The sequence below is a fragment of the Rhinoderma darwinii genome, assembly GCF_050947455.1.
Source record: "Rhinoderma darwinii isolate aRhiDar2 chromosome 5 unlocalized genomic scaffold, aRhiDar2.hap1 SUPER_5_unloc_27, whole genome shotgun sequence".
Lineage (NCBI taxonomy): Eukaryota > Metazoa > Chordata > Amphibia > Anura > Rhinodermatidae > Rhinoderma > Rhinoderma darwinii.
Genome location: NW_027461784.1, coordinates 232318 through 254583, shown reverse-complemented (window position 1 = coordinate 254583; position 22266 = coordinate 232318). Strand labels below are relative to the sequence as shown.

General features: G+C 47.7%; 15 non-coding genes across 15 annotated transcripts; all 15 read left to right on the top strand.

Moving 5' to 3' along the window:
• Positions 1–1225: 1225 nt before the first annotated feature.
• On the top strand, positions 1226–1416 carry LOC142688961 (U2 spliceosomal RNA). The gene has a single exon (XR_012857994.1). It is a non-coding gene; the product is annotated as a U2 spliceosomal RNA (small nuclear RNA).
• A 1292-nt stretch (positions 1417–2708) lies between these two features.
• On the top strand, positions 2709–2899 carry LOC142688960 (U2 spliceosomal RNA). The gene has a single exon (XR_012857993.1). It is a non-coding gene; the product is annotated as a U2 spliceosomal RNA (small nuclear RNA).
• A 1288-nt stretch (positions 2900–4187) lies between these two features.
• LOC142688959 (U2 spliceosomal RNA) lies at positions 4188–4378 on the top strand. The gene has a single exon (XR_012857992.1). It is a non-coding gene; the product is annotated as a U2 spliceosomal RNA (small nuclear RNA).
• A 1276-nt stretch (positions 4379–5654) lies between these two features.
• On the top strand, positions 5655–5845 carry LOC142688958 (U2 spliceosomal RNA). Its single transcript, XR_012857991.1, has one exon. It is a non-coding gene; the product is annotated as a U2 spliceosomal RNA (small nuclear RNA).
• A 1288-nt stretch (positions 5846–7133) lies between these two features.
• Positions 7134–7324, top strand: LOC142688957 (U2 spliceosomal RNA). The gene has a single exon (XR_012857990.1). It is a non-coding gene; the product is annotated as a U2 spliceosomal RNA (small nuclear RNA).
• Positions 7325–8621: 1297 nt separating this feature from the next.
• Positions 8622–8812, top strand: LOC142688954 (U2 spliceosomal RNA). The gene has a single exon (XR_012857988.1). It is a non-coding gene; the product is annotated as a U2 spliceosomal RNA (small nuclear RNA).
• Positions 8813–10112: 1300 nt separating this feature from the next.
• Positions 10113–10303, top strand: LOC142688953 (U2 spliceosomal RNA). The gene has a single exon (XR_012857987.1). It is a non-coding gene; the product is annotated as a U2 spliceosomal RNA (small nuclear RNA).
• A 1296-nt stretch (positions 10304–11599) lies between these two features.
• On the top strand, positions 11600–11790 carry LOC142688952 (U2 spliceosomal RNA). Its single transcript, XR_012857986.1, has one exon. It is a non-coding gene; the product is annotated as a U2 spliceosomal RNA (small nuclear RNA).
• Positions 11791–13081: 1291 nt separating this feature from the next.
• On the top strand, positions 13082–13272 carry LOC142688951 (U2 spliceosomal RNA). The gene has a single exon (XR_012857985.1). It is a non-coding gene; the product is annotated as a U2 spliceosomal RNA (small nuclear RNA).
• Positions 13273–14581: 1309 nt separating this feature from the next.
• LOC142688950 (U2 spliceosomal RNA) lies at positions 14582–14772 on the top strand. Its single transcript, XR_012857984.1, has one exon. It is a non-coding gene; the product is annotated as a U2 spliceosomal RNA (small nuclear RNA).
• Positions 14773–16052: 1280 nt separating this feature from the next.
• LOC142688827 (U2 spliceosomal RNA) lies at positions 16053–16243 on the top strand. The gene has a single exon (XR_012857872.1). It is a non-coding gene; the product is annotated as a U2 spliceosomal RNA (small nuclear RNA).
• A 1272-nt stretch (positions 16244–17515) lies between these two features.
• Positions 17516–17706, top strand: LOC142688948 (U2 spliceosomal RNA). The gene has a single exon (XR_012857982.1). It is a non-coding gene; the product is annotated as a U2 spliceosomal RNA (small nuclear RNA).
• A 1272-nt stretch (positions 17707–18978) lies between these two features.
• Positions 18979–19169, top strand: LOC142688947 (U2 spliceosomal RNA). Its single transcript, XR_012857981.1, has one exon. It is a non-coding gene; the product is annotated as a U2 spliceosomal RNA (small nuclear RNA).
• Positions 19170–20461: 1292 nt separating this feature from the next.
• LOC142688946 (U2 spliceosomal RNA) lies at positions 20462–20652 on the top strand. The gene has a single exon (XR_012857980.1). It is a non-coding gene; the product is annotated as a U2 spliceosomal RNA (small nuclear RNA).
• A 1288-nt stretch (positions 20653–21940) lies between these two features.
• On the top strand, positions 21941–22131 carry LOC142688945 (U2 spliceosomal RNA). Its single transcript, XR_012857979.1, has one exon. It is a non-coding gene; the product is annotated as a U2 spliceosomal RNA (small nuclear RNA).
• Positions 22132–22266: the final 135 nt, after the last annotated feature.

Sequence of the window (22266 nt, the reverse complement as noted above, 5' to 3'; positions counted from 1 at the left end):
GATCTCCCCTTTTAATCCCCATTATTTCAACACCTGTTGGACAATGCATGAGTGATAATGAGCTCATTGATTAAATGCAATTAATGAATAGATTGCCACCTCTTGTTGTGTGTCGTCTGTGTTTCTGTGTTTCCGGCATTTCACATTGGAACACCTCATTCACCTTCCTTGTCTTCTCTCCGCCCTCCCTTTTAGGTAAGTTAAAGAGCTGCACCTGAGCCAGCCACTGATTGATTGATTGATTGATTGATTGATTGATTGATTGATTGATTGATTGATTGATTGATGCAGCACAACAGTCAAATAGTGGAGTGGAGTAGGGGAACAGCAAACAGCCAATAAAGCAGCCCGCCCGCTCGCCTGCCCGCCACAATGGACCTACCTGTGTACACTAGATGGATGTGATGGAATGTACTGTCGTCCCTACATTTCAAGAAGAAGTAAGAATTGCAGTTGCAACAAAGCCTTGCTTGCCTACAAAGAGAGCAGCAATTTGGATTTGTTACTATGTTACCTAGAAGAATAACAAACTGTGCAAGGATGGAGGTTGTAGGAGCAAGGAGAAGTTGTCTGTAAAGTTGGTGGATGCCTATTTTCCATTTTGCAGTCCCTTGTCTCCCTCTTGTGGCCTCCTGGAGGCAACTAGCTGTGCAAAAAAAAGACAGCCTGGCGGCCGGCTGTTGCAGTGTTGCCCTCTCAGGCAACACTGAGTGACTGACTGAGCCTCACCGTCTTATATAAAGTTCAGACGGAACTTTGCACGTGTCATAGTGGAGCCCTCAGGATTCCAGAGCCAGCTTTCTGACATCATAATGGGGCCTCAGAGATAAAAGCCTGGGCCCAGGCAGTGTTGGTCAGTGCTGCTCAGCAGGCAGCACTGGACTGGACTGGATTACAGCTGATACAAGGTGTGAAGGAACAAGGGGTGGCTGTGGGCATGCACTTGCTGCCGCTGCCAGTGTTTATCTGCATGGCAGCAGGGCATTTGGGCGTTGCCAGGAAGGCGTTTTTATGTAGATTCCTCCTCTTTCAGCACTGCATTGTGGTGCAAGCAAAAGAAGCAAATCCTGTCTGGCTTCCTCTCCGGCCTTTATTCACCTCCCGTGTAGCTGTGAGTGTGTGAGCCTGCAGGGCCCCATGGAATTGCCTAGAAGTAGGCTGAATCGCTGCAAGGGCTGAACAGCAGTATCGGGCAGGCTCGGGCAACGCGCGGCCCGTTCGGGTTATCGCTTCTCGGCCTTTTGGCTAAGATCAAGTGTAGTATCTGTTCTTATCAGTTTAATATCTGATACGTCCCCTATCTGGGGACCATATATTAAATGGATTTTTAGAACAGGGAGATGGAAATAGAGCTTGCTCTGTCCACTCCACGCATTGACCTGGTATTGCAGTATTTCCAGGACCGGTGCACCCTTTCCTTATGTGTTGACTAAAAGCAGATTCCAAAAGTGTTTTTTGTCTTTGCTATTGTTTCTGTCTTTCTGAAGGGATCTCCCCTTTTAATCCCATTATTTCAACACCTGTTGGACAATGCATGAGTGATAATGAGCTCATTGATTAAATGCAATTAATGAATAGATTGCCACCTCTTGTTGTGTGTCGTCTGTGTTTCTGTGTTTCCGGCATTTCACATTGGAACACCTCATTCACCTTCCTTGTCTTCTCTCCGCCCTCCCTTTTAGGTAAGTTAAAGAGCTGCACCTGAGCCAGCCACTGATTGATTGATTGATTGATTGATTGATTGATTGATTGATTGATTGATTGATTGATGCAGCACAACAGTCAAATAGTGGAGTGGAGTAGGGGAACAGCAAACAGCCAATAAAGCAGCCCGCCCGCTCGCCTGCCCGCCACAATGGACCTACCTGTGTACACTAGATGGATGTGATGGAATGTACTGTCGTCCCTACATTTCAAGAAGAAGTAAGAATTGCAGTTGCAACAAAGCCTTGCTTGCCTACAAAGAGAGCAGCAATTTGGATTTGTTACTATGTTACCTAGAAGAATAACAAACTGTGCAAGGATGGAGGTTGTAGGAGCAAGGAGAAGTTGTCTGTAAAGTTGGTGGATGCCTATTTTCCATTTTGCAGTCCCTTGTCTCCCTCTTGTGGCCTCCTGGAGGCAACTAGCTGTGCAAAAAAAAGACAGCCTGGCGGCCGGCTGTTGCAGTGTTGCCCTCTCAGGCAACACTGAGTGACTGACTGAGCCTCACCGTCTTATATAAAGTTCAGACGGAACTTTGCACGTGTCATAGTGGAGCCCTCAGGATTCCAGAGCCAGCTTTCTGACATCATAATGGGGCCTCAGAGATAAAAGCCTGGGCCCAGGCAGTGTTGGTCAGTGCTGCTCAGCAGGCAGCACTGGACTGGACTGGATTACAGCTGATACAAGGTGTGAAGGAACAAGGGGTGGCTGTGGGCATGCACTTGCTGCCGCTGCCAGTGTTTATCTGCATGGCAGCAGGGCATTTGGGCGTTGCCAGGAAGGCGTTTTTATGTAGATTCCTCCTCTTTCAGCACTGCATTGTGGTGCAAGCAAAAGAAGCAAATCCTGTCTGGCTTCCTCTCCGGCCTTTATTCACCTCCCGTGTAGCTGTGAGTGTGTGAGCCTGCAGGGCCCCATGGAATTGCCTAGAAGTAGGCTGAATCGCTGCAAGGGCTGAACAGCAGTATCGGGCAGGCTCGGGCAACGCGCGGCCCGTTCGGGTTATCGCTTCTCGGCCTTTTGGCTAAGATCAAGTGTAGTATCTGTTCTTATCAGTTTAATATCTGATACGTCCCCTATCTGGGGACCATATATTAAATGGATTTTTAGAACAGGGAGATGGAAATAGAGCTTGCTCTGTCCACTCCACGCATTGACCTGGTATTGCAGTATTTCCAGGACCGGTGCACCCTTTCCTTATGTGTTGACTAAAAGCAGATTCCAAAAGTGTTTTTTGTCTTTGCTATTGTTTCTGTCTTTCTGAAGGGATCTCCCCTTTTAATCCCATTATTTCAACACCTGTTGGACAATGCATGAGTGATAATGAGCTCATTGATTAAATGCAATTAATGAATAGATTGCCACCTCTTGTTGTGTGTCGTCTGTGTTTCTGTGTTTCCGGCATTTCACATTGGAACACCTCATTCACCTTCCTTGTCTTCTCTCCGCCCTCCCTTTTAGGTAAGTTAAAGAGCTGCACCTGAGCCAGCCACTGATTGATTGATTGATTGATTGATTGATTGATTGATTGATTGATTGATTGATGCAGCACAACAGTCAAATAGTGGAGTGGAGTAGGGGAACAGCAAACAGCCAATAAAGCAGCCCGCCCGCTCGCCTGCCCGCCACAATGGACCTACCTGTGTACACTAGATGGATGTGATGGAATGTACTGTCGTCCCTACATTTCAAGAAGAAGTAAGAATTGCAGTTGCAACAAAGCCTTGCTTGCCTACAAAGAGAGCAGCAATTTGGATTTGTTACTATGTTACCTAGAAGAATAACAAACTGTGCAAGGATGGAGGTTGTAGGAGCAAGGAGAAGTTGTCTGTAAAGTTGGTGGATGCCTATTTTCCATTTTGCAGTCCCTTGTCTCCCTCTTGTGGCCTCCTGGAGGCAACTAGCTGTGCAAAAAAAAGACAGCCTGGCGGCCGGCTGTTGCAGTGTTGCCCTCTCAGGCAACACTGAGTGACTGACTGAGCCTCACCGTCTTATATAAAGTTCAGACGGAACTTTGCACGTGTCATAGTGGAGCCCTTAGGATTCCAGAGCCAGCTTTCTGACATCATAATGGGGCCTCAGAGATAAAAGCCTGGGCCCAGGCAGTGTTGGTCAGTGCTGCTCAGCAGGCAGCACTGGACTGGACTGGATTACAGCTGATACAAGGTGTGAAGGAACAAGGGGTGGCTGTGGGCATGCACTTGCTGCCGCTGCCAGTGTTTATCTGCATGGCAGCAGGGCATTTGGGCGTTGCCAGGAAGGCGTTTTTATGTAGATTCCTCCTCTTTCAGCACTGCATTGTGGTGCAAGCAAAAGAAGCAAATCCTGTCTGGCTTCCTCTCCGGCCTTTATTCACCTCCCGTGTAGCTGTGAGTGTGTGAGCCTGCAGGGCCCCATGGAATTGCCTAGAAGTAGGCTGAATCGCTGCAAGGGCTGAACAGCAGTATCGGGCAGGCTCGGGCAACGCGCGGCCCGTTCGGGTTATCGCTTCTCGGCCTTTTGGCTAAGATCAAGTGTAGTATCTGTTCTTATCAGTTTAATATCTGATACGTCCCCTATCTGGGGACCATATATTAAATGGATTTTTAGAACAGGGAGATGGAAATAGAGCTTGCTCTGTCCACTCCACGCATTGACCTGGTATTGCAGTATTTCCAGGACCGGTGCACCCTTTCCTTATGTGTTGACTAAAAGCAGATTCCAAAAGTGTTTTTTGTCTTTGCTATTGTTTCTGTCTTTCTGAAGGGATCTCCCCTTTTAATCCCATTATTTCAACACCTGTTGGACAATGCATGAGTGATAATGAGCTCATTGATTAAATGCAATTAATGAATAGATTGCCACCTCTTGTTGTGTGTCGTCTGTGTTTCTGTGTTTCCGGCATTTCACATTGGAACACCTCATTCACCTTCCTTGTCTTCTCTCCGCCCTCCCTTTTAGGTAAGTTAAAGAGCTGCACCTGAGCCAGCCACTGATTGATTGATTGATTGATTGATTGATTGATTGATTGATGCAGCACAACAGTCAAATAGTGGAGTGGAGTAGGGGAACAGCAAACAGCCAATAAAGCAGCCCGCCCGCTCGCCTGCCCGCCACAATGGACCTACCTGTGTACACTAGATGGATGTGATGGAATGTACTGTCGTCCCTACATTTCAAGAAGAAGTAAGAATTGCAGTTGCAACAAAGCCTTGCTTGCCTACAAAGAGAGCAGCAATTTGGATTTGTTACTATGTTACCTAGAAGAATAACAAACTGTGCAAGGATGGAGGTTGTAGGAGCAAGGAGAAGTTGTCTGTAAAGTTGGTGGATGCCTATTTTCCATTTTGCAGTCCCTTGTCTCCCTCTTGTGGCCTCCTGGAGGCAACTAGCTGTGCAAAAAAAAGACAGCCTGGCGGCCGGCTGTTGCAGTGTTGCCCTCTCAGGCAACACTGAGTGACTGACTGAGCCTCACCGTCTTATATAAAGTTCAGACGGAACTTTGCACGTGTCATAGTGGAGCCCTCAGGATTCCAGAGCCAGCTTTCTGACATCATAATGGGGCCTCAGAGATAAAAGCCTGGGCCCAGGCAGTGTTGGTCAGTGCTGCTCAGCAGGCAGCACTGGACTGGACTGGATTACAGCTGATACAAGGTGTGAAGGAACAAGGGGTGGCTGTGGGCATGCACTTGCTGCCGCTGCCAGTGTTTATCTGCATGGCAGCAGGGCATTTGGGCGTTGCCAGGAAGGCGTTTTTATGTAGATTCCTCCTCTTTCAGCACTGCATTGTGGTGCAAGCAAAAGAAGCAAATCCTGTCTGGCTTCCTCTCCGGCCTTTATTCACCTCCCGTGTAGCTGTGAGTGTGTGAGCCTGCAGGGCCCCATGGAATTGCCTAGAAGTAGGCTGAATCGCTGCAAGGGCTGAACAGCAGTATCGGGCAGGCTCGGGCAACGCGCGGCCCGTTCGGGTTATCGCTTCTCGGCCTTTTGGCTAAGATCAAGTGTAGTATCTGTTCTTATCAGTTTAATATCTGATACGTCCCCTATCTGGGGACCATATATTAAATGGATTTTTAGAACAGGGAGATGGAAATAGAGCTTGCTCTGTCCACTCCACGCATTGACCTGGTATTGCAGTATTTCCAGGACCGGTGCACCCTTTCCTTATGTGTTGACTAAAAGCAGATTCCAAAAGTGTTTTTTGTCTTTGCTATTGTTTCTGTCTTTCTGAAGGGATCTCCCCTTTTAATCCCATTATTTCAACACCTGTTGGACAATGCATGAGTGATAATGAGCTCATTGATTAAATGCAATTAATGAATAGATTGCCACCTCTTGTTGTGTGTCGTCTGTGTTTCTGTGTTTCCGGCATTTCACATTGGAACACCTCATTCACCTTCCTTGTCTTCTCTCCGCCCTCCCTTTTAGGTAAGTTAAAGAGCTGCACCTGAGCCAGCCACTGATTGATTGATTGATTGATTGATTGATTGATTGATTGATTGATTGATTGATGCAGCACAACAGTCAAATAGTGGAGTGGAGTAGGGGAACAGCAAACAGCCAATAAAGCAGCCCGCCCGCTCGCCTGCCCGCCACAATGGACCTACCTGTGTACACTAGATGGATGTGATGGAATGTACTGTTGTCCCTACATTTCAAGAAGAAGTAAGAATTGCAGTTGCAACAAAGCCTTGCTTGCCTACAAAGAGAGCAGCAATTTGGATTTGTTACTATGTTACCTAGAAGAATAACAAACTGTGCAAGGATGGAGGTTGTAGGAGCAAGGAGAAGTTGTCTGTAAAGTTGGTGGATGCCTATTTTCCATTTTGCAGTCCCTTGTCTCCCTCTTGTGGCCTCCTGGAGGCAACTAGCTGTGCAAAAAAAAGACAGCCTGGCGGCCGGCTGTTGCAGTGTTGCCCTCTCAGGCAACACTGAGTGACTGACTGAGCCTCACCGTCTTATATAAAGTTCAGACGGAACTTTGCACGTGTCATAGTGGAGCCCTCAGGATTCCAGAGCCAGCTTTTTGACATCATAATGGGACCTCAGAGATAAAAGCCTGGGCCCAGGCAGTGTTGGTCAGTGCTGCTCAGCAGGCAGCACTGGACTGGACTGGATTACAGCTGATACAAGGTGTGAAGGAACAAGGGGTGGCTGTGGGCATGCACTTGCTGCCGCTGCCAGTGTTTATCTGCATGGCAGCAGGGCATTTGGGCGTTGCCAGGAAGGCGTTTTTATGTAGATTCCTCCTCTTTCAGCACTGCATTGTGGTGCAAGCAAAAGAAGCAAATCCTGTCTGGCTTCCTCTCCGGCCTTTATTCACCTCCCGTGTAGCTGTGAGTGTGTGAGCCTGCAGGGCCCCATGGAATTGCCTAGAAGTAGGCTGAATCGCTGCAAGGGCTGAACAGCAGTATCGGGCAGGCTCGGGCAACGCGCGGCCCGTTCGGGTTATCGCTTCTCGGCCTTTTGGCTAAGATCAAGTGTAGTATCTGTTCTTATCAGTTTAATATCTGATACGTCCCCTATCTGGGGACCATATATTAAATGGATTTTTAGAACAGGGAGATGGAAATAGAGCTTGCTCTGTCCACTCCACGCATTGACCTGGTATTGCAGTATTTCCAGGACCGGTGCACCCTTTCCTTATGTGTTGACTAAAAGCAGATTCCAAAAGTGTTTTTTGTCTTTGCTATTGTTTCTGTCTTTCTGAAGGGATCTCCCCTTTTAATCCCATTATTTCAACACCTGTTGGACAATGCATGAGTGATAATGAGCTCATTGATTAAATGCAATTAATGAATAGATTGCCACCTCTTGTTGTGTGTCGTCTGTGTTTCTGTGTTTCCGGCATTTCACATTGGAACACCTCATTCACCTTCCTTGTCTTCTCTCCGCCCTCCCTTTTAGGTAAGTTAAAGAGCTGCACCTGAGCCAGCCACTGATTGATTGATTGATTGATTGATTGATTGATTGATTGATTGATTGATTGATTGATTGATTGCAGCACAACAGTCAAATAGTGGAGTGGAGTAGGGGAACAGCAAACAGCCAATAAAGCAGCCCGCCCGCTCGCCTGCCCGCCACAATGGACCTACCTGTGTACACTAGATGGATGTGATGGAATGTACTGTCGTCCCTACATTTCAAGAAGAAGTAAGAATTGCAGTTGCAACAAAGCCTTGCTTGCCTACAAAGAGAGCAGCAATTTGGATTTGTTACTATGTTACCTAGAAGAATAACAAACTGTGCAAGGATGGAGGTTGTAGGAGCAAGGAGAAGTTGTCTGTAAAGTTGGTGGATGCCTATTTTCCATTTTGCAGTCCCTTGTCTCCCTCTTGTGGCCTCCTGGAGGCAACTAGCTGTGCAAAAAAAAGACAGCCTGGCGGCCGGCTGTTGCAGTGTTGCCCTCTCAGGCAACACTGAGTGACTGACTGAGCCTCACCGTCTTATATAAAGTTCAGACGGAACTTTGCACGTGTCATAGTGGAGCCCTCAGGATTCCAGAGCCAGCTTTCTGACATCATAATGGGGCCTCAGAGATAAAAGCCTGGGCCCAGGCAGTGTTGGTCAGTGCTGCTCAGCAGGCAGCACTGGACTGGACTGGATTACAGCTGATACAAGGTGTGAAGGAACAAGGGGTGGCTGTGGGCATGCACTTGCTGCCGCTGCCAGTGTTTATCTGCATGGCAGCAGGGCATTTGGGCGTTGCCAGGAAGGCGTTTTTATGTAGATTCCTCCTCTTTCAGCACTGCATTGTGGTGCAAGCAAAAGAAGCAAATCCTGTCTGGCTTCCTCTCCGGCCTTTATTCACCTCCCGTGTAGCTGTGAGTGTGTGAGCCTGCAGGGCCCCATGGAATTGCCTAGAAGTAGGCTGAATCGCTGCAAGGGCTGAACAGCAGTATCGGGCAGGCTCGGGCAACGCGCGGCCCGTTCGGGTTATCGCTTCTCGGCCTTTTGGCTAAGATCAAGTGTAGTATCTGTTCTTATCAGTTTAATATCTGATACGTCCCCTATCTGGGGACCATATATTAAATGGATTTTTAGAACAGGGAGATGGAAATAGAGCTTGCTCTGTCCACTCCACGCATTGACCTGGTATTGCAGTATTTCCAGGACCGGTGCACCCTTTCCTTATGTGTTGACTAAAAGCAGATTCCAAAAGTGTTTTTTGTCTTTGCTATTGTTTCTGTCTTTCTGAAGGGATCTCCCCTTTTAATCCCATTATTTCAACACCTGTTGGACAATGCATGAGTGATAATGAGCTCATTGATTAAATGCAATTAATGAATAGATTGCCACCTCTTGTTGTGTGTCGTCTGTGTTTCTGTGTTTCCGGCATTTCACATTGGAACACCTCATTCACCTTCCTTGTCTTCTCTCCGCCCTCCCTTTTAGGTAAGTTAAAGAGCTGCACCTGAGCCAGCCACTGATTGATTGATTGATTGATTGATTGATTGATTGATTGATTGATTGATTGATTGATTGATTGATGCAGCACAACAGTCAAATAGTGGAGTGGAGTAGGGGAACAGCAAACAGCCAATAAAGCAGCCCGCCCGCTCGCCTGCCCGCCACAATGGACCTACCTGTGTACACTAGATGGATGTGATGGAATGTACTGTCGTCCCTACATTTCAAGAAGAAGTAAGAATTGCAGTTGCAACAAAGCCTTGCTTGCCTACAAAGAGAGCAGCAATTTGGATTTGTTACTATGTTACCTAGAAGAATAACAAACTGTGCAAGGATGGAGGTTGTAGGAGCAAGGAGAAGTTGTCTGTAAAGTTGGTGGATGCCTATTTTCCATTTTGCAGTCCCTTGTCTCCCTCTTGTGGCCTCCTGGAGGCAACTAGCTGTGCAAAAAAAAGACAGCCTGGCGGCCGGCTGTTGCAGTGTTGCCCTCTCAGGCAACACTGAGTGACTGACTGAGCCTCACCGTCTTATATAAAGTTCAGACGGAACTTTGCACGTGTCATAGTGGAGCCCTCAGGATTCCAGAGCCAGCTTTCTGACATCATAATGGGGCCTCAGAGATAAAAGCCTGGGCCCAGGCAGTGTTGGTCAGTGCTGCTCAGCAGGCAGCACTGGACTGGACTGGATTACAGCTGATACAAGGTGTGAAGGAACAAGGGGTGGCTGTGGGCATGCACTTGCTGCCGCTGCCAGTGTTTATCTGCATGGCAGCAGGGCATTTGGGCGTTGCCAGGAAGGCGTTTTTATGTAGATTCCTCCTCTTTCAGCACTGCATTGTGGTGCAAGCAAAAGAAGCAAATCCTGTCTGGCTTCCTCTCCGGCCTTTATTCACCTCCCGTGTAGCTGTGAGTGTGTGAGCCTGCAGGGCCCCATGGAATTGCCTAGAAGTAGGCTGAATCGCTGCAAGGGCTGAACAGCAGTATCGGGCAGGCTCGGGCAACGCGCGGCCCGTTCGGGTTATCGCTTCTCGGCCTTTTGGCTAAGATCAAGTGTAGTATCTGTTCTTATCAGTTTAATATCTGATACGTCCCCTATCTGGGGACCATATATTAAATGGATTTTTAGAACAGGGAGATGGAAATAGAGCTTGCTCTGTCCACTCCACGCATTGACCTGGTATTGCAGTATTTCCAGGACCGGTGCACCCTTTCCTTATGTGTTGACTAAAAGCAGATTCCAAAAGTGTTTTTTGTCTTTGCTATTGTTTCTGTCTTTCTGAAGGGATCTCCCCTTTTAATCCCATTATTTCAACACCTGTTGGACAATGCATGAGTGATAATGAGCTCATTGATTAAATGCAATTAATGAATAGATTGCCACCTCTTGTTGTGTGTCGTCTGTGTTTCTGTGTTTCCGGCATTTCACATTGGAACACCTCATTCACCTTCCTTGTCTTCTCTCCGCCCTCCCTTTTAGGTAAGTTAAAGAGCTGCACCTGAGCCAGCCACTGATTTTTTGATTGATTGATTGATTGATTGATTGATTGATTGATTGATTGATTGATTGATGCAGCACAACAGTCAAATAGTGGAGTGGAGTAGGGGAACAGCAAACAGCCAATAAAGCAGCCCGCCCGCTCGCCTGCCCGCCACAATGGACCTACCTGTGTACACTAGATGGATGTGATGGAATGTACTGTCGTCCCTACATTTCAAGAAGAAGTAAGAATTGCAGTTGCAACAAAGCCTTGCTTGCCTACAAAGAGAGCAGCAATTTGGATTTGTTACTATGTTACCTAGAAGAATAACAAACTGTGCAAGGATGGAGGTTGTAGGAGCAAGGAGAAGTTGTCTGTAAAGTTGGTGGATGCCTATTTTCCATTTTGCAGTCCCTTGTCTCCCTCTTGTGGCCTCCTGGAGGCAACTAGCTGTGCAAAAAAAAGACAGCCTGGCGGCCGGCTGTTGCAGTGTTGCCCTCTCAGGCAACACTGAGTGACTGACTGAGCCTCACCGTCTTATATAAAGTTCAGACGGAACTTTGCACGTGTCATAGTGGAGCCCTCAGGATTCCAGAGCCAGCTTTCTGACATCATAATGGGGCCTCAGAGATAAAAGCCTGGGCCCAGGCAGTGTTGGTCAGTGCTGCTCAGCAGGCAGCACTGGACTGGACTGGATTACAGCTGATACAAGGTGTGAAGGAACAAGGGGTGGCTGTGGGCATGCACTTGCTGCCGCTGCCAGTGTTTATCTGCATGGCAGCAGGGCATTTGGGCGTTGCCAGGAAGGCGTTTTTATGTAGATTCCTCCTCTTTCAGCACTGCATTGTGGTGCAAGCAAAAGAAGCAAATCCTGTCTGGCTTCCTCTCCGGCCTTTATTCACCTCCCGTGTAGCTGTGAGTGTGTGAGCCTGCAGGGCCCCATGGAATTGCCTAGAAGTAGGCTGAATCGCTGCAAGGGCTGAACAGCAGTATCGGGCAGGCTCGGGCAACGCGCGGCCCGTTCGGGTTATCGCTTCTCGGCCTTTTGGCTAAGATCAAGTGTAGTATCTGTTCTTATCAGTTTAATATCTGATACGTCCCCTATCTGGGGACCATATATTAAATGGATTTTTAGAACAGGGAGATGGAAATAGAGCTTGCTCTGTCCACTCCACGCATTGACCTGGTATTGCAGTATTTCCAGGACCGGTGCACCCTTTCCTTATGTGTTGACTAAAAGCAGATTCCAAAAGTGTTTTTTGTCTTTGCTATTGTTTCTGTCTTTCTGAAGGGATCTCCCCTTTTAATCCCATTATTTCAACACCTGTTGGACAATGCATGAGTGATAATGAGCTCATTGATTAAATGCAATTAATGAATAGATTGCCACCTCTTGTTGTGTGTCGTCTGTGTTTCTGTGTTTCCGGCATTTCACATTGGAACACCTCATTCACCTTCCTTGTCTTCTCTCCGCCCTCCCTTTTAGGTAAGTTAAAGAGCTGCACCTGAGCCAGCCACTGATTGATTGATTGATTGATTGATTGATTGATTGATTGATTGATTGATTGATTGATGCAGCACAACAGTCAAATAGTGGAGTGGAGTAGGGGAACAGCAAACAGCCAATAAAGCAGCCCGCCCGCTCGCCTGCCCGCCACAATGGACCTACCTGTGTACACTAGATGGATGTGATGGAATGTACTGTCGTCCCTACATTTCAAGAAGAAGTAAGAATTGCAGTTGCAACAAAGCCTTGCTTGCCTACAAAGAGAGCAGCAATTGGATTTGTTACTATGTTACCTAGAAGAATAACAAAACTGTGCAAGGATGGAGGTTGTAGGAGCAAGGAGAAGTTGTCTGTAAAGTTGGTGGATGCCTATTTTCCATTTTGCAGTCCCTTGTCTCCCTCTTGTGGCCTCCTGGAGGCAACTAGCTGTGCAAAAAAAAGACAGCCTGGCGGCCGGCTGTTGCAGTGTTGCCCTCTCAGGCAACACTGAGTGACTGACTGAGCCTCACCGTCTTATATAAAGTTCAGACGGAACTTTGCACGTGTCATAGTGGAGCCCTCAGGATTTCCAGAGCCAGCTTTCTGAATCATAATGGGACCTCAGAGATAAAAGCCTGGCCCAGGCAGTGTTGGTCAGTGCTGCTCAGCAGGCAGCACTGGACTGGACTGGATTACAGCTGATACAAGGTGTGAAGGAACAAGGGGTGGCTGTGGGCATGCACTTGCTGCCGCTGCCAGTGTTTATCTGCATGGCAGCAGGGCATTTGGGCGTTGCCAGGAAGGCGTTTTTATGTAGATTCCTCCTCTTTCAGCACTGCATTGTGGTGCAAGCAAAAGAAGCAAATCCTGTCTGGCTTCCTCTCCGGCCTTTATTCACCTCCCGTGTAGCTGTGAGTGTGTGAGCCTGCAGGGCCCCATGGAATTGCCTAGAAGTAGGCTGAATCGCTGCAAGGGCTGAACAGCAGTATCGGGCAGGCTCGGGCAACGCGCGGCCCGTTCGGGTTATCGCTTCTCGGCCTTTTGGCTAAGATCAAGTGTAGTATCTGTTCTTATCAGTTTAATATCTGATACGTCCCCTATCTGGGGACCATATATTAAATGGATTTTTAGAACAGGGAGATGGAAATAGAGCTTGCTCTGTCCACTCCACGCATTGACCTGGTATTGCAGTATTTCCAGGACCGGTGCACCCTTTCCTTATGTGTTGACTAAAAGCAGATTCCAAAAGTGTTTTTTGTCTTTGCTATTGTTTCTGTCTTTCTGAAGGGATCTCCCCTTTTAATCCCATTATTTCAACACCTGTTGGACAATGCATGAGTGATAATGAGCTCATTGATTAAATGCAATTAATGAATAGATTGCCACCTCTTGTTGTGTGTCGTCTGTGTTTCTGTGTTTCCGGCATTTCACATTGGAACACCTCATTCACCTTCCTTGTCTTCTCTCCGCCCTCCCTTTTAGGTAAGTTAAAGAGCTGCACCTGAGCCAGCCACTGATTGATTGATTGATTGATTGATTGATTGATTGATTGATTGATTGATTGATTGATTGATTGATTGATTGATGCAGCACAACAGTCAAATAGTGGAGTGGAGTAGGGGAACAGCAAACAGCAATAAAGCAGCCCGCCCGCTCGCCTGCCCGCCACAATGGACCTACTGTGTACACTAGATGGATGTGATGGAATGTACTGTCGTCCTACATTTCAAGAAGAAGTAAGAATTGCAGTTGCAACAAAGCCTTGCTTGCCTACAAAGAGAGCAGCAATTTGGATTTTGTTACTATGTTACCTAGAAGAATAACAAACTGTGCAAGGATGGAGGTTGTAGGAGCAAGGAGAAGTTGTCTGTAAAGTTGGTGGATGCCTATTTTCCATTTTTGCAGTCCCTTGTCTCCCTCTTGTGGCCTCCTGGAGGCAACTAGCTGTGCAAAAAAAAGACAGCCTGGCGGCCGGCTGTTGCAGTGTTGCCCTCTCAGGCAACACTGAGTGACTGACTGAGCCTCACCGTCTTATATAAAGTTCAGACGGAACTTTGCACGTGTCATAGTGGAGCCCTCAGGATTCCAGAGCCAGCTTTCTGACATCATAATGGGGCCTCAGAGATAAAAAGCCTGGGCCCAGGCAGTGTTGGTCAGTGCTGCTCAGCAGGCAGCACTGGACTGGACTGGATTACAGCTGATACAAGGTGTGAAGGAACAAGGGGTGGCTGTGGGCATGCACTTGCTGCCGCTGCCAGTGTTTATCTGCATGGCAGCAGGGCATTTGGGCGTTGCCAGGAAGGCGTTTTTATGTAGATTCCTCCTCTTTCAGCACTGCATTGTGGTGCAAGCAAAAGAAGCAAATCCTGTCTGGCTTCCTCTCCGGCCTTTATTCACCTCCCGTGTAGCTGTGAGTGTGTGAGCCTGCAGGGCCCCATGGAATTGCCTAGAAGTAGGCTGAATCGCTGCAAGGGCTGAACAGCAGTATCGGGCAGGCTCGGGCAAGCGCGCGGCCCGTTCGGGTTATCGCTTCTCGGCCTTTTGGCTAAGATCAAGTGTAGTATCTGTTCTTATCAGTTTAATATCTGATACGTCCCCTATCTGGGGACCATATATTAAATGGATTTTTAGAACAGGGAGATGGAAATAGAGCTTGCTCTGTCCACTCCACGCATTGACCTGGTATTGCAGTATTTCCAGGACCGGTGCACCCTTTCCTTATGTGTTGACTAAAAGCAGATTCCAAAAGTGTTTTTTGTCTTTGCTATTGTTTCTGTCTTTCTGAAGGGATCTCCCCTTTTAATCCCATTATTTCAACACCTGTTGGACAATGCATGAGTGATAATGAGCTCATTGATTAAATGCAATTAATGAATAGATTGCCACCTCTTGTTGTGTGTCGTCTGTGTTTCTGTGTTTCCGGCATTTCACATTGGAACACCTCATTCACCTTCCTTGTCTTCTCTCCGCCCTCCCTTTTAGGTAAGTTAAAGAGCTGCACCTGAGCCAGCCACTGATTGATTGATTGATTGATTGATTGATTGATTGATTGATTGATGCAGCACAACAGTCAAATAGTGGAGTGGAGTAGGGGAACAGCAAACAGCCAATAAAGCAGCCCGCCCGCTCGCCTGCCCGCCACAATGGACCTACCTGTGTACACTAGATGGATGTGATGGAATGTACTGTCGTCCCTACATTTCAAGAAGAAGTAAGAATTGCAGTTGCAACAAAGCCTTGCTTGCCTACAAAGAGAGCAGCAATTTGGATTTGTTACTATGTTACCTAGAAGAATAACAAACTGTGCAAGGATGGAGGTTGTAGGAGCAAGGAGAAGTTGTCTGTAAAGTTGGTGGATGCCTATTTTCCATTTTGCAGTCCCTTGTCTCCCTCTTGTGGCCTCCTGGAGGCAACTAGCTGTGCAAAAAAAAGACAGCCTGGCGGCCGGCTGTTGCAGTGTTGCCCTCTCAGGCAACACTGAGTGACTGACTGAGCCTCACCGTCTTATATAAAGTTCAGACGGAACTTTGCACGTGTCATAGTGGAGCCCTCAGGATTCCAGAGCCAGCTTTCTGACATCATAATGGGGCCTCAGAGATAAAAGCCTGGGCCCAGGCAGTGTTGGTCAGTGCTGCTCAGCAGGCAGCACTGGACTGGACTGGATTACAGCTGATACAAGGTGTGAAGGAACAAGGGGTGGCTGTGGGCATGCACTTGCTGCCGCTGCCAGTGTTTATCTGCATGGCAGCAGGGCATTTGGGCGTTGCCAGGAAGGCGTTTTTATGTAGATTCCTCCTCTTTCAGCACTGCATTGTGGTGCAAGCAAAAGAAGCAAATCCTGTCTGGCTTCCTCTCCGGCCTTTATTCACCTCCCGTGTAGCTGTGAGTGTGTGAGCCTGCAGGGCCCCATGGAATTGCCTAGAAGTAGGCTGAATCGCTGCAAGGGCTGAACAGCAGTATCGGGCAGGCTCGGGCAACGCGCGGCCCGTTCGGGTTATCGCTTCTCGGCCTTTTGGCTAAGATCAAGTGTAGTATCTGTTCTTATCAGTTTAATATCTGATACGTCCCCTATCTGGGGACCATATATTAAATGGATTTTTAGAACAGGGAGATGAAAATAGAGCTTGCTCTGTCCACTCCACGCATTGACCTGGTATTGCAGTATTTCCAGGACCGGTGCACCCTTTCCTTATGTGTTGACTAAAAGCAGATTCCAAAAGTGTTTTTTGTCTTTGCTATTGTTTCTGTCTTTCTGAAGGGATCTCCCCTTTTAATCCCATTATTTCAACACCTGTTGGACAATGCATGAGTGATAATGAGCTCATTGATTAAATGCAATTAATGAATAGATTGCCACCTCTTGTTGTGTGTCGTCTGTGTTTCTGTGTTTCCGGCATTTCACATTGGAACACCTCATTCACCTTCCTTGTCTTCTCTCCGCCCTCCCTTTTAGGTAAGTTAAAGAGCTGCACCTGAGCCAGCCACTGATTGATTGATTGATTGATTGATTGATTGATTGATGCAGCACAACAGTCAAATAGTGGAGTGGAGTAGGGGAACAGCAAACAGCCAATAAAGCAGCCCGCCCGCTCGCCTGCCCGCCACAATGGACCTACCTGTGTACACTAGATGGATGTGATGGAATGTACTGTCGTCCCTACATTTCAAGAAGAAGTAAGAATTGCAGTTGCAACAAAGCCTTGCTTGCCTACAAAGAGAGCAGCAATTTGGATTTGTTACTATGTTACCTAGAAGAATAACAAACTGTGCAAGGATGGAGGTTGTAGGAGCAAGGAGAAGTTGTCTGTAAAGTTGGTGGATGCCTATTTTCCATTTTGCAGTCCCTTGTCTCCCTCTTGTGGCCTCCTGGAGGCAACTAGCTGTGCAAAAAAAAGACAGCCTGGCGGCCGGCTGTTGCAGTGTTGCCCTCTCAGGCAACACTGAGTGACTGACTGAGCCTCACCGTCTTATATAAAGTTCAGACGGAACTTTGCACGTGTCATAGTGGAGCCCTCAGGATTCCAGAGCCAGCTTTCTGACATCATAATGGGGCCTCAGAGATAAAAGCCTGGGCCCAGGCAGTGTTGGTCAGTGCTGCTCAGCAGGCAGCACTGGACTGGACTGGATTACAGCTGATACAAGGTGTGAAGGAACAAGGGGTGGCTGTGGGCATGCACTTGCTGCCGCTGCCAGTGTTTATCTGCATGGCAGCAGGGCATTTGGGCGTTGCCAGGAAGGCGTTTTTATGTAGATTCCTCCTCTTTCAGCACTGCATTGTGGTGCAAGCAAAAGAAGCAAATCCTGTCTGGCTTCCTCTCCGGCCTTTATTCACCTCCCGTGTAGCTGTGAGTGTGTGAGCCTGCAGGGCCCCATGGAATTGCCTAGAAGTAGGCTGAATCGCTGCAAGGGCTGAACAGCAGTATCGGGCAGGCTCGGGCAACGCGCGGCCCGTTCGGGTTATCGCTTCTCGGCCTTTTGGCTAAGATCAAGTGTAGTATCTGTTCTTATCAGTTTAATATCTGATACGTCCCCTATCTGGGGACCATATATTAAATGGATTTTTAGAACAGGGAGATGGAAATAGAGCTTGCTCTGTCCACTCCACGCATTGACCTGGTATTGCAGTATTTCCAGGACCGGTGCACCCTTTCCTTATGTGTTGACTAAAAGCAGATTCCAAAAGTGTTTTTTGTCTTTGCTATTGTTTCTGTCTTTCTGAAGGGATCTCCCCTTTTAATCCCATTATTTCAACACCTGTTGGACAATGCATGAGTGATAATGAGCTCATTGATTAAATGCAATTAATGAATAGATTGCCACCTCTTGTTGTGTGTCGTCTGTGTTTCTGTGTTTCCGGCATTTCACATTGGAACACCTCATTCACCTTCCTTGTCTTCTCTCCGCCCTCCCTTTTAGGTAAGTTAAAGAGCTGCACCTGAGCCAGCCACTGATTGATTGATTGATTGATTGATTGATTGATTGATGCAGCACAACAGTCAAATAGTGGAGTGGAGTAGGGGAACAGCAAACAGCCAATAAAGCAGCCCGCCCGCTCGCCTGCCCGCCACAATGGACCTACCTGTGTACACTAGATGGATGTGATGGAATGTACTGTCGTCCCTACATTTCAAGAAGAAGTAAGAATTGCAGTTGCAACAAAGCCTTGCTTGCCTACAAAGAGAGCAGCAATTTGGATTTGTTACTATGTTACCTAGAAGAATAACAAACTGTGCAAGGATGGAGGTTGTAGGAGCAAGGAGAAGTTGTCTGTAAAGTTGGTGGATGCCTATTTTCCATTTTGCAGTCCCTTGTCTCCCTCTTGTGGCCTCCTGGAGGCAACTAGCTGTGCAAAAAAAAGACAGCCTGGCGGCCGGCTGTTGCAGTGTTGCCCTCTCAGGCAACACTGAGTGACTGACTGAGCCTCACCGTCTTATATAAAGTTCAGACGGAACTTTGCACGTGTCATAGTGGAGCCCTCAGGATTCCAGAGCCAGCTTTCTGACATCATAATGGGGCCTCAGAGATAAAAGCCTGGGCCCAGGCAGTGTTGGTCAGTGCTGCTCAGCAGGCAGCACTGGACTGGACTGGATTACAGCTGATACAAGGTGTGAAGGAACAAGGGGTGGCTGTGGGCATGCACTTGCTGCCGCTGCCAGTGTTTATCTGCATGGCAGCAGGGCATTTGGGCGTTGCCAGGAAGGCGTTTTTATGTAGATTCCTCCTCTTTCAGCACTGCATTGTGGTGCAAGCAAAAGAAGCAAATCCTGTCTGGCTTCCTCTCCGGCCTTTATTCACCTCCCGTGTAGCTGTGAGTGTGTGAGCCTGCAGGGCCCCATGGAATTGCCTAGAAGTAGGCTGAATCGCTGCAAGGGCTGAACAGCAGTATCGGGCAGGCTCGGGCAACGCGCGGCCCGTTCGGGTTATCGCTTCTCGGCCTTTTGGCTAAGATCAAGTGTAGTATCTGTTCTTATCAGTTTAATATCTGATACGTCCCCTATCTGGGGACCATATATTAAATGGATTTTTAGAACAGGGAGATGGAAATAGAGCTTGCTCTGTCCACTCCACGCATTGACCTGGTATTGCAGTATTTCCAGGACCGGTGCACCCTTTCCTTATGTGTTGACTAAAAGCAGATTCCAAAAGTGTTTTTTGTCTTTGCTATTGTTTCTGTCTTTCTGAAGGGATCTCCCCTTTTAATCCCATTATTTCAACACCTGTTGGACAATGCATGAGTGATAATGAGCTCATTGATTAAATGCAATTAATGAATAGATTGCCACCTCTTGTTGTGTGTCGTCTGTGTTTCTGTGTTTCCGGCATTTCACATTGGAACACCTCATTCACCTTCCTTGTCTTCTCTCCGCCCTCCCTTTTAGGTAAGTTAAAGAGCTGCACCTGAGCCAGCCACTGATTGATTGATTGATTGATTGATTGATTGATTGATTGATTGATTGATTGATTGATGCAGCACAACAGTCAAATAGTGGAGTGGAGTAGGGGAACAGCAAACAGCCAATAAAGCAGCCCGCCCGCTCGCCTGCCCGCCACAATGGACCTACCTGTGTACACTAGATGGATGTGATGGAATGTACTGTCGTCCCTACATTTCAAGAAGAAGTAAGAATTGCAGTTGCAACAAAGCCTTGCTTGCCTACAAAGAGAGCAGCAATTTGGATTTGTTACTATGTTACCTAGAAGAATAACAAACTGTGCAAGGATGGAGGTTGTAGGAGCAAGGAGAAGTTGTCTGTAAAGTTGGTGGATGCCTATTTTCCATTTTGCAGTCCCTTGTCTCCCTCTTGTGGCCTCCTGGAGGCAACTAGCTGTGCAAAAAAAAGACAGCCTGGCGGCCGGCTGTTGCAGTGTTGCCCTCTCAGGCAACACTGAGTGACTGACTGAGCCTCACCGTCTTATATAAAGTTCAGACGGAACTTTGCACGTGTCATAGTGGAGCCCTCAGGATTCCAGAGCCAGCTTTCTGACATCATAATGGGGCCTCAGAGATAAAAGCCTGGGCCCAGGCAGTGTTGGTCAGTGCTGCTCAGCAGGCAGCACTGGACTGGACTGGATTACAGCTGATACAAGGTGTGAAGGAACAAGGGGTGGCTGTGGGCATGCACTTGCTGCCGCTGCCAGTGTTTATCTGCATGGCAGCAGGGCATTTGGGCGTTGCCAGGAAGGCGTTTTTATGTAGATTCCTCCTCTTTCAGCACTGCATTGTGGTGCAAGCAAAAGAAGCAAATCCTGTCTGGCTTCCTCTCCGGCCTTTATTCACCTCCCGTGTAGCTGTGAGTGTGTGAGCCTGCAGGGCCCCATGGAATTGCCTAGAAGTAGGCTGAATCGCTGCAAGGGCTGAACAGCAGTATCGGGCAGGCTCGGGCAACGCGCGGCCCGTTCGGGTTATCGCTTCTCGGCCTTTTGGCTAAGATCAAGTGTAGTATCTGTTCTTATCAGTTTAATATCTGATACGTCCCCTATCTGGGGACCATATATTAAATGGATTTTTAGAACAGGGAGATGGAAATAGAGCTTGCTCTGTCCACTCCACGCATTGACCTGGTATTGCAGTATTTCCAGGACCGGTGCACCCTTTCCTTATGTGTTGACTAAAAGCAGATTCCAAAAGTGTTTTTTGTCTTTGCTATTGTTTCTGTCTTTCTGAAGGGATCTCCCCTTTTAATCCCATTATTTCAACACCTGTTGGACAATGCATGAGTGATAATGAGCTCATTGATTAAATGCAATTAATGAATAGATTGCCACCTCTTGTTGTGTGTCGTCTGTGTTTCTGTGTTTCCGGCATTTCACATTGGAACACCTCATTCACCTTCCTTGTCTTCTCTCCGCCCTCCCTTTTAGGTAAGTTAAAGAGCTGCACCTGAGCCAGCCACTGATTGATTGATTGATTGATTGATTGATTGATTGATTGATTGATTGATTGATGCAGCACAACAGTCAAATAGTGGAGTGGAGTAGGGGAACAGCAAACAGCCAATAAAGCAGCCCGCCCGCTCGCCTGCCCGCCACAATGGACCTACCTGTGTACACTAGATGGATGTGATGGAATGTACTGTCGTCCCTACATTTCAAGAAGAAGTAAGAATTGCAGTTGCAACAAAGCCTTGCTTGCCTACAAAGAGAGCAGCAATTTGGATTTGTTACTATGTTACCTAGAAGAATAACAAACTGTGCAAGGATGGAGGTTGTAGGAGCAAGGAGAAGTTGTCTGTAAAGTTGGTGGATGCCTATTTTCCATTTTGCAGTCCCTTGTCTCCCTCTTGTGGCCTCCTGGAGGCAACTAGCTGTGCAAAAAAAAGACAGCCTGGCGGCCGGCTGTTGCAGTGTTGCCCTCTCAGGCAACACTGAGTGACTGACTGAGCCTCACCGTCTTATATAAAGTTCAGACGGAACTTTGCACGTGTCATAGTGGAGCCCTCAGGATTCCAGAGCCAGCTTTCTGACATCATAATGGGGCCTCAGAGATAAAAGCCTGGGCCCAGGCAGTGTTGGTCAGTGCTGCTCAGCAGGCAGCACTGGACTGGACTGGATTACAGCTGATACAAGGTGTGAAGGAACAAGGGGTGGCTGTGGGCATGCACTTGCTGCCGCTGCCAGTGTTTATCTGCATGGCAGCAGGGCATTTGGGCGTTGCCAGGAAGGCGTTTTTATGTAGATTCCTCCTCTTTCAGCACTGCATTGTGGTGCAAGCAAAAGAAGCAAATCCTGTCTGGCTTCCTCTCCGGCCTTTATTCACCTCCCGTGTAGCTGTGAGTGTGTGAGCCTGCAGGGCCCCATGGAATTGCCTAGAAGTAGGCTGAATCGCTGCAAGGGCTGAACAGCAGTATCGGGCAGGCTCGGGCAACGCGCGGCCCGTTCGGGTTATCGCTTCTCGGCCTTTTGGCTAAGATCAAGTGTAGTATCTGTTCTTATCAGTTTAATATCTGATACGTCCCCTATCTGGGGACCATATATTAAATGGATTTTTAGAACAGGGAGATGGAAATAGAGCTTGCTCTGTCCACTCCACGCATTGACCTGGTATTGCAGTATTTCCAGGACCGGTGCACCCTTTCCTTATGTGTTGACTAAAAGCAGATTCCAAAAGTGTTTTTTGTCTTTGCTATTGTTTCTGTCTTTCTGAAGGGATCTCCCCTTTTAATCCCATTATTTCAACACCTGTTGGACAATGCATGAGTGATAATGAGCT